At 45.5% G+C, this 8,996-nt stretch overlaps 1 pseudogene; it reads right to left on the bottom strand.

Annotated features, from left to right (window-relative positions):
• Positions 1-1,001: 1,001 nt before the first annotated feature.
• Positions 1,002-1,118, bottom strand: LOC134964686 (5S ribosomal RNA; annotated as a pseudogene).
• Between the last annotated feature and the right edge of the window lie 7,878 nt (positions 1,119-8,996).

Raw genomic sequence — 8,996 nt, 5'->3', positions numbered from 1 at the left:
CATCCCCAGATCTTATTCGGATGAGGTCATATGCTCCACTAAAATGACCGCGGTGCGGAGTTGATCGAACAACACAGAAATGAGAGGTAAGGGGTAAGTGTTTTTGATAGAAATCTTATTCAGGGCCCGATAGTTGATGCATGGCCTAAGCGATCCGTCTTTTTCTTCAACAAAAGACCCCCCCGCACTCAAAGGGGACTTCGATGCCTAATAAACCCCTTTTTTAGGCACATAGTCGTCCATGGCCTTAGTCTCTGGGCCAGACAGTACATAGAGTCTCCCTTTTGGCAAAGTGGCACCAGGAATGAGGTCAATGGTGCAATCATAAGAACGGTGGGGTGGAAGGATGTCCGCATTACCCTTGGAAAAAACATCTGCGTAGTCCTGGTAAACTGAAGGAATAAGTTCTGAAGCAATAACAGCGACCCATAACGGATGAGAAATACACCTCTTAGAGCAGTTGGAACCCCGCCGTAACATTTCCCCAGATTGACAATCAATGGTTGGATTATGGATGGCAAGCCAGGGTGACAAGTAAAAAGGTGATTAGGGAAAGCCGCACAGGATCTTAAATTCAATATATGGTTGCTTCAGAGTTAAACTGATACTCATGGGGTATTGTTCCCCTTAATTTGTCAAATATATACCGTGTCCAATTGGTAGAAGAGATTTAGTGGTGCTTCCAAGGGTATAAAGACACGTGTAACAAAATGTTCTAAAGAAAAGAAAAGACAACCCTGGTAGGGAGCACTCTTATCTGAAGCAGTATTTGATTATCATTATAACATTATCTTAAAATTCATAATTTTATTCAATATGCCTTAAAATTAAAATTTCCATCACACATAAATATTTACAAGAAAAATAGTGATCATATGTGAAAATATGTAACAGCAATAAATATGATGTTAACTGACTAAACTTAATCAGAACCATATATACAGTATTGGGGTCCATCTGCGCAATGACCCCCCTGTAGTGCGTGATTTGATTAATTGCTTGCCCTACAATACCTGGTATTCCTGAGTGGTCTCCCACCGGGTACTGACCAGGCCCTTACTTTTTAGCTTCCAAAATCGGACGTGATTGGGCTTACAAAGTATGGTATGATTGTAGGGACTTAATATGCAATTATATAAAGCATGATGTAGTTTATTAAAAATTATATAATGTGACCATCATCTTATTGAATTTGTAGCCCATGTGTAATATTTAAGGGCAAGTGGTTTGAATCATCGGTCACAAATTGATGAATTTGAATTGAGTCACGTGTGAGGAGGTATGAGGCACAATGCCTGGCACAAAGGCCTATGATGCCATTTTTCTCCTAAGAAAAAAGCAACAACAGACACAACATCAAACAGCCATACAATAATAATGCCTGTATGGAAACAAGGTATTTATGTTAAGTCACAGAGATATGAGATAGAGAGGTATAAGGCACCAATGCTTTGAAAATAAATTGCTCCTGAGGGAATAGTAAACTCAATATCTAATGATCATATGGTAGTCATGCTTGTATAAGGAGATTGTTAGTTTCAATCACGTACTGCAGAGGTATGAGGTACATGTGCCTCAATTCCAGCAGATGTCAAAGTTAAATTGTTCACAATGGATACAAATGTCGATTGCTACAATTGCAATTCAAGTGCTAGATTATTGGGTTCCCAACCCTAATTACTGCTAATAACTGGTTACTATTTGTTCTTGGTAAAGGATAAGAAATACCCACTTAATTACCACAGCAGCTGGAAGGGGTTTGTCAGACCCCACAAAAATATAAACAATATAAAGAGAGTTACCAGCGCTATGAGTTGTATTAGCAATTCAATGAACCACTTGGATCAGTTGGATAAAAATTATTTTTTTAATTCATATAAAAAGCCGCATATGCCTAAATATTCAATCAATACATATACACATCAAAATTTAAAATAAATTGTAAACATTGGCTCTGAGATGTTAGTATTTCAATTTGCTGGTAGGAACCAAACCATTATTTAATGATCCCGGACTTTATATGCATAAGGATTCCCTCCTCCTTGTATGGCAATTGCACAGTCAGCTGGTATTAACCTGATGTTACCTCATACACAGTTCCACAGAACCACTATTCTGTGGAACTGTGTATGAGGTAACATCAGGTTAATACCAGCTGACTGTGCAATTGCCATACAAGGAGGAGGGAATCCTTATGCATATAAAGTCCGGGATCATTAAATAATGGTTTGGTTCCTACCAGCAAATTGAAATACTAACATCTCAGAGCCAATGTTTACAATTTATTTTAAATTTTGATGTGTATATGTATTGATTGAATATTTAGGCATATGCGGCTTTTTATATGAATTAAAAAATACATTTTTATCCAACTGATCCAAGTGGTTCATTGAATTGCTAATACAACTCAAAGCGCTGGTAACTCTCTTTATACTATTTGTTCTTAGCTGGAAAGATGCAGCGAAGAAAATTGTGGCTATTATACAGGTGTTACCTCCCTTCTTCTGTTCTCTCGTCTTGCCGAGCTGGTATAGGACGAGGAATGAGAGAGGGTAGGTACCCCTGACTTAGCCAGAAGAAAGAAAGAGGAGGTATTAAGCAAGGAGACCCCAGCAGGTACCCTCTGATGCCTCTCAAAAAGGTAGTGCAAAGGGTTAAACCTGCATATCAGTCCCTAATGCGGTACACTCCCAAAAAAGAAGGGGGTGAGAAGGGGGTGACCCAAGACTAGAGGCATGGCCGGACAATGGGTGAGAAAGAATTCAATCCTCTCAGAATGTAATGCACCCACAGTCAAATGCAATGGTGGGGTCTGATGGGTAATTGCCCCATTATAGAGAGAGGGCCACCATCCAGACCGCGCATGGTAATCGGCCTACTGAGCTGGAGCTGCGGAATTCCTAGAGTTTGAGCCCAAGTAAGATCCATGAAGTTCCCAGCAGCTCCGCTATCAATAAATGCAGAGACAAAAGAACTCTGACTCCCTGAAGATACTTCGGCTGGAACTAACAAAGAATCATGTGAGGAGACTGGCTGAAGACCTAAATGAACCCCCTCAACGTTCACTTGGTCAGGGCATTTACCTGCTTATTTGGGCAGCTGCGCGCAACATGTCCCTTGCTGCTACAGTATAAGCAGAGCCCTAAATTTAACCTCCTGGTTCTCTCTTCAGAGGAAAGTCGGGACAGATCCACTTGCATGGGTTCCTCGACATCCTCGGGGAGAACATACACACAAGGACTAGGCCTAAAACTAACCCCTCTTTCAGTCCTCCGCTCTCGGAGATGGCGATCGATCTTAATAGCAAGCTCCATGATCTTATCCAAAGTCTCCGGAACTGGGTACTGAATGAGACTATCCTTGATCACTTCTGACAAGCCGAGGCAAAACTGACTGCGCAAAGCAGGATCATTCCAGCCACAGTTGTTCGCCCAATGGCGAAACTCAGTACAATACGCCACAACGGGATTTTTACCCTGTCTTAACGCATGTAAATGGCTCTCTGCAGATGCTTCTCTATCAGGATCGTCATACAACAGACCTAGAGATTTAAAAAAGGCATCAACTGTAAGTAACGCTGCGTCATCGGATCTTAACCCAAAAACCTAAGTTTGTAGGTCTCCCAGAAGTAAAGACATAACTATGCCCACCCGCTAAAATTCTGAACCTGAGGACCAGGGCCTTAAGTGAAAGTAAAGTTTACAACTCTCCCGAAAATGATAGAAATCCTTTCGGTTACCCGAAAAGTGGTCAGGAAGGTTCATCTTGGGTTCAGGGGCTACACTCGGGGAAGCACGTAAAAGATTCTCCTGAGACCTAACCCGCAGAGTAAGATCCTGCACCATTTGAGTGAGGTTCTGGATCTGACTAGCCAATACTTGGCTGGGATTCTGACCTTGCACTGAAGGATTCATGGGGAAAAAATTTCAAGGCCACCCTGTTTTTATGGACAGTGATAATGTTATGTTCTACGCAGTAGCGGATCTTGCCACGGGCAAGCAGGACTTTTGCCCGGGGCGCCGCCTTCCGGAGGGCGCTGGCACCATCCGGAGGCTGCCGCACCATGGCAAGATCCGCCACTGCTGTGCCCTCCGCTGCCCGCTGTGTCCCCCGGCTCTGCGTCTGTGGTCCCGGCTGTGGTCCCCTGTGAAGGGAACTAGACGCGTAGCGTCTAGTTTCCCTTCGTGGAGAGGACCTTTTGCTGTGCGGTGCGCGATGACGTCATCGCGCACCGCTCAGCATTTAAGCGGCGCTTCTACTGTACAGGGGGGCGTAACTGGCCACGCCCCCTGTATTAAGCCACGCCCCATTCCCTGCCCAGGGCGCCGAGGACCCTCGAACCGGCCCTGGTTCTACTTAATTGGAACTTAAGAGATTGGGTGGCAACTGAAGGGTTCCGAGTACAGATACGTGAACCTGCAAAAGAACTGAGAAACGCAGCTTCTCCTAACAAAGATCCCTGACTTTATTGTCCTTCCCAGTGGTCGATTAACACCTGCAAGACTATGGTTTCTTGTGCCCACGGCAGCTGCGTTTGAATGGGTGAATTAGGTCCGCCCAGACTCCGATGCCCCCCGGTCTTAATAGGAGACAAGGCGTTAACCGAGGGCAAGGAGAACAAGGGGAAAACTAAGACTGACACGACTAAAACGGAGAAGGATACAAAAAATAACAAAGAAGTATATGTGCGGTGCGGCCGCCTGGGACAACAGCAAATCAAGTAATGCAGCCTAATGGCCAAATACGAACCCATCATAATAAGGCGAGGACAGCAATGCGGAAACCTCCACAAAACTTACACAACCAAAAACGGATAAAGAAAATATGGCTTCAGCCATAAAGTGCGGCTAAGCCTCTACTCACGACACCATGAAAGGTGTGCATATGAAACGACCGGAACCCAGAAGCTTCGGATACCAGACCACTCTGCTAGAGGGCTCCCCGGAGGGCAGCAGGAAACGATCCCTCTGACAGGACTCAGGAATCTGGACACAGGAGTACACCAGCTGGATGCAGGAACACACCAGAGGCAGGAAGACAGGCTCCAGAGAAAGCTATCACCAGCGAGGCTGCACCATCCTGGCTCCCATAGACAGGTCCTGCTGACCAATCATGGAACCACCAGTCAGGCCAGCCCCCAGGACCCTAATTGCCCCAGCTGCTATGTGGCGTGCTGAGCGCGGCGTCCCAGCTGCTTAGTAACAGCCGTGACTGCAGTGCAGGGCGGCCGCCTGGCATTTCCGGTTGCTAGGCAACTGGCCAAGAATGGAGAGTCAGCAGCGGAAGTGACGCGCTGGCCCCGTTGTCTAGTAATGGCCGGACGCTGGCACGGCCCGCCGCTGCTGACAGCGGGGGTGGTAACTAGAAGAGGCTAATAATGTGTTATGATTCCTGGATTTTTGGTAAATTGAGGTGGAGAGACCCACCATATTAACCTATATCATCACGTCCAGGTAATGTATCTCATAACTGCTTATGGTGAAGGTAAACTTGATGTCATCATCTGCTGTATTAGCATCATTCAATGTCCTTTCCAAAACTTCCTGGGTCCCTTTCCAGATCTAGAGGACGTCATCTATGTACCAAAGGTACAATTGAATACATCTTGCAGTGTCTGGTTGTGTTAGAAAAAGGTTTCTTTCAATATCAAACATGTAGCAATTAGCATACGTGGGGGCCATGCATGAACCCATCTCGCATCCCTTTAGCTGCAGGTAATATTGGCCATCAAATGAAAAATAATTCTAAGTCAATGTCAATTCTAGCAGTTTCAGAAAAAACTCTATATCCTGTCCTTCAAAATGCACATTACTGGTGATGAGCCTTCCGACAGCCTCTATCCCTTTATAGTGAGGGATGTTTGTGACTGACTACATCGAGAGTTGAAAGGACAATCAGTGATAACAGATCATGCATCCCTTCCAGATGTGTAAGCAATCTGGTTGTATCATGCAAATATGTCTCCTGCATCTGTACAACAGGCTGAAGGTAGTGGTCCAGATATTGTGATACTTGATAGCAAATGGAGCCACTAGCTGAGATGATATGACGCCCAGGTGGAGATCTGGTGTCCTTGTGCAGCTTGGGGAGTGTGTACAAGATGGGTACCATAGTGTGATGTACCGTTAGCACTTCAGCACATTTCTTAGAGATCACATTCATGGATATTGCTGATGACAGAATGTTGTCTAGTTCTTGTTTATAGTCAGATGTAGGATCAGTCTCCAATTTCTTCTACACCTGCGAATCCCCCGGCTGTGATAGATATCTTGTTTGTAGCATTCTAATATTCCAAATCTATGACAACTATTGTCGTCCCCCCCCCTTGCCAGCAAATAATGATGTCATCATACTTACTGAGATTTTGTAAAGCCTTGAATTAATCTTGAGAGAGATTATAATGCAAGGTCTTCGTATTTACATTCTTGTCATGAATACTTGTGTCAATGAGCCTTCTGTAACATTTAATGGACTGGTTATGAGAAGTTGGGTCAAAAAATTATACAGGATGGATTGGCAACTTTTGTTCAATATTATCAGATTGTGACTGGCCGAAGAATTCTTTGAGTCTCAATGTGCGGTCAAACTTATACAGCTCTGCCTTACTGGTAAAGGCATCATGAGCATTAGTGGGGACAAAAGAGAGCCCATGATTGCGCACTGTAATCTCCAAATTGGTAAGTTCTCTGGTAGAGAGATTGAATTTGTTCGATTTTTGAGCTTTCTTTGTCACTGCCTACCTCTGCGGGTATGGGCTCTCCGCGGGCCTCTCGTTGTGCCTGCGTGCTGACCCCCAAAGACGTCCTCTGTGTATTGTTTTTACCACTAGCCCCTGCCACCACTGTGTCACTTCCTGATGATATGCTGGCACTTGAGAATTCTGTATCCAGATTTCTTCATAACCGCTGTTGATTGCTCCCATGGCCACGTCCTAGAATTTTTTTTTATAGTCAGATTTTATGCCCATTCATAAACATGATTTTCGGCATAGTCTCTGTCCACACCGTTGACTTTGTCACGTTTCAATTTTATTAGGTCCTTCCTGTATTTCCCAATCTGTTCATTTTATTTAGCCAACGAATCTTCAGAGGTGCTCTCAGCTAGTTTTGTTAAATGAGTACTCTCAAAGCTCTGTATTTTGTCCTTAGTCACTGCAACTCCCTCGCAGCTTCTAGTTGTGCTTCCCTATGGTAGGGGGTGTTCTTTATGCAAACCCCCCAGGGAATCTGTCTCAGTAGTAGTCAGAAAGGGACTAATTTCCGGGTTATGGCCATAAAAGAAATCAACAGTGGCAACAAAGAAAACTGGATATAGAATCCTTGTCAGCATATCATCAGCAAGTGACACAGTGTCACGCGCCGGGTACTCACCGCCGGGCCTGGAGTGCGAGCGTTGCTCATACGGCTGCTCTCAGTGCTGCTCGACGGTAAGAGGATGCGGCGCGGCCGGTGGCGGGGATGATGCAGCTTCTGGGAGGCCGGGACTCTGCGGGACCAGTCTTCATTAAATATCAAGTTGAACTTTTCCTCCGCCTAGCATCCTCAAACGGATGGTCAAACTGAGAGAGTAAATCAGGACTTGGAAACTTTTCTACGTCTGTATATGTCTTCATCATAAGATGATTAGCTAGATTTTCTTCCTCTGGCAGAGTTCGCTCACAATAATCTCTTTCATTCCTCATCAGATTCCACACCATTCTACACTAATTTGGATTTTCATCCACGAGTTCTGAATTTTCAACCTCTTCCAGCTCAGGAAGTTCCAGCAGCGGACCAAGCTCTCAAGCAATTATCTAGGATTTGGAGACAAGTGCGCAAATCTTTGATTAAAACCTCCAAGCGATACAAATCTTTTGCAGATAGGAAATGGAAGGCAGTTTGGGTCTCTACACGCAATCTTAAGTTCAAAGTTCCGTCCAAAAAGTTTGCCCCCAAATGTATTGGTCCTTTTCCCATAATAGAAGTTCTTAACCCTGTGGCATACAAAGTTAAACTGCCATCCTCTCTCAGAATTCCCAATGCCTTCCACACATCTCTTCTTTAACCCTTAATTCTCAACCAATTCTGTGATGCATTGCCTAAACCTCCTAGAATTCAAACTTTGCGAGGGGATGAGTTTGAGGTTAAAGAAATTTTAGACTCCCATCGTCGATACGGACGTCTTCAGTACCTTCTCAATTGGAAAGGGTATGGTCCGGAAGAGAGGTCTTGGGTCTTTGCTGAGGACGTTCATGCCCCAAGACTGATTCAAAGTTTCCATGCCAAGAAACCTAGTAATGCTCGAAGGTGTCTGGAGTCCACCCTCAAGGAGGGGGGTACAGTCACGCGCCGGGTATTCACTGCCGGGCCCGGAGTCTGAGCGTTGCCCGGCTGCTCTCAGTGCAGCTCGGCGGTAGGAGGATGCGATGCGGCCGGCGGCGGGGATGATGTGGCTTCCAGGAGGCCGGGACTCTGTGGCACCAGTCTGGCTGCAGCGCCCCTGTGTATGTCTGCAAAACGGGAGGTGGCCATGTTGGAGACCAATATACCTTTCCAATGGGCTATGGGTAAGTAACCAGCCAATCCTGTTGCTTTACTCCTTACAAATAGGCTCAGGTTTTTGCACTCTCCGCCAGTGCCTTGTTGCTGCTAGTCAGAACCCTAGCCCTGTGCTCCTGCAGATTATATCTGTCTCTATTCAAGTGTCCCAGTCCTTATTCCGCTCTCAGTGTTCACGAGCTTTCCCCACTGCGAGATACCCGCCAGCTCCCCGGTACACTGTTAGCAGTTAACTGATCAGCAAACGGTACTGCCGGATCATCCAAAGTCCCGTGGGAGTCTGCATTTCTTCAGTTCTTCAGCCGCGTCTTTCAAACCACCAAAGTCTGCATTTCTTATGGAAATTTAGGAGATTATGGTCAGGCACTAGGGGCAGGGTTGGCTGTGGGAGGGGAGGGTTAGTGTTAGCTGCGACAGGGGAGGGTTAGGGTGCGGATAGGAATGGTTAGGGGAAGGGGA

Source organism: Pseudophryne corroboree, chromosome 9 (genome assembly GCF_028390025.1).
Source record: "Pseudophryne corroboree isolate aPseCor3 chromosome 9, aPseCor3.hap2, whole genome shotgun sequence".
In the NCBI taxonomy this organism is placed as follows: Eukaryota; Metazoa; Chordata; class Amphibia; order Anura; family Myobatrachidae; genus Pseudophryne; species Pseudophryne corroboree.
Note: the sequence above shows the minus strand (reverse complement) of the source record. Positions and strands in the feature narration are given on the sequence as shown.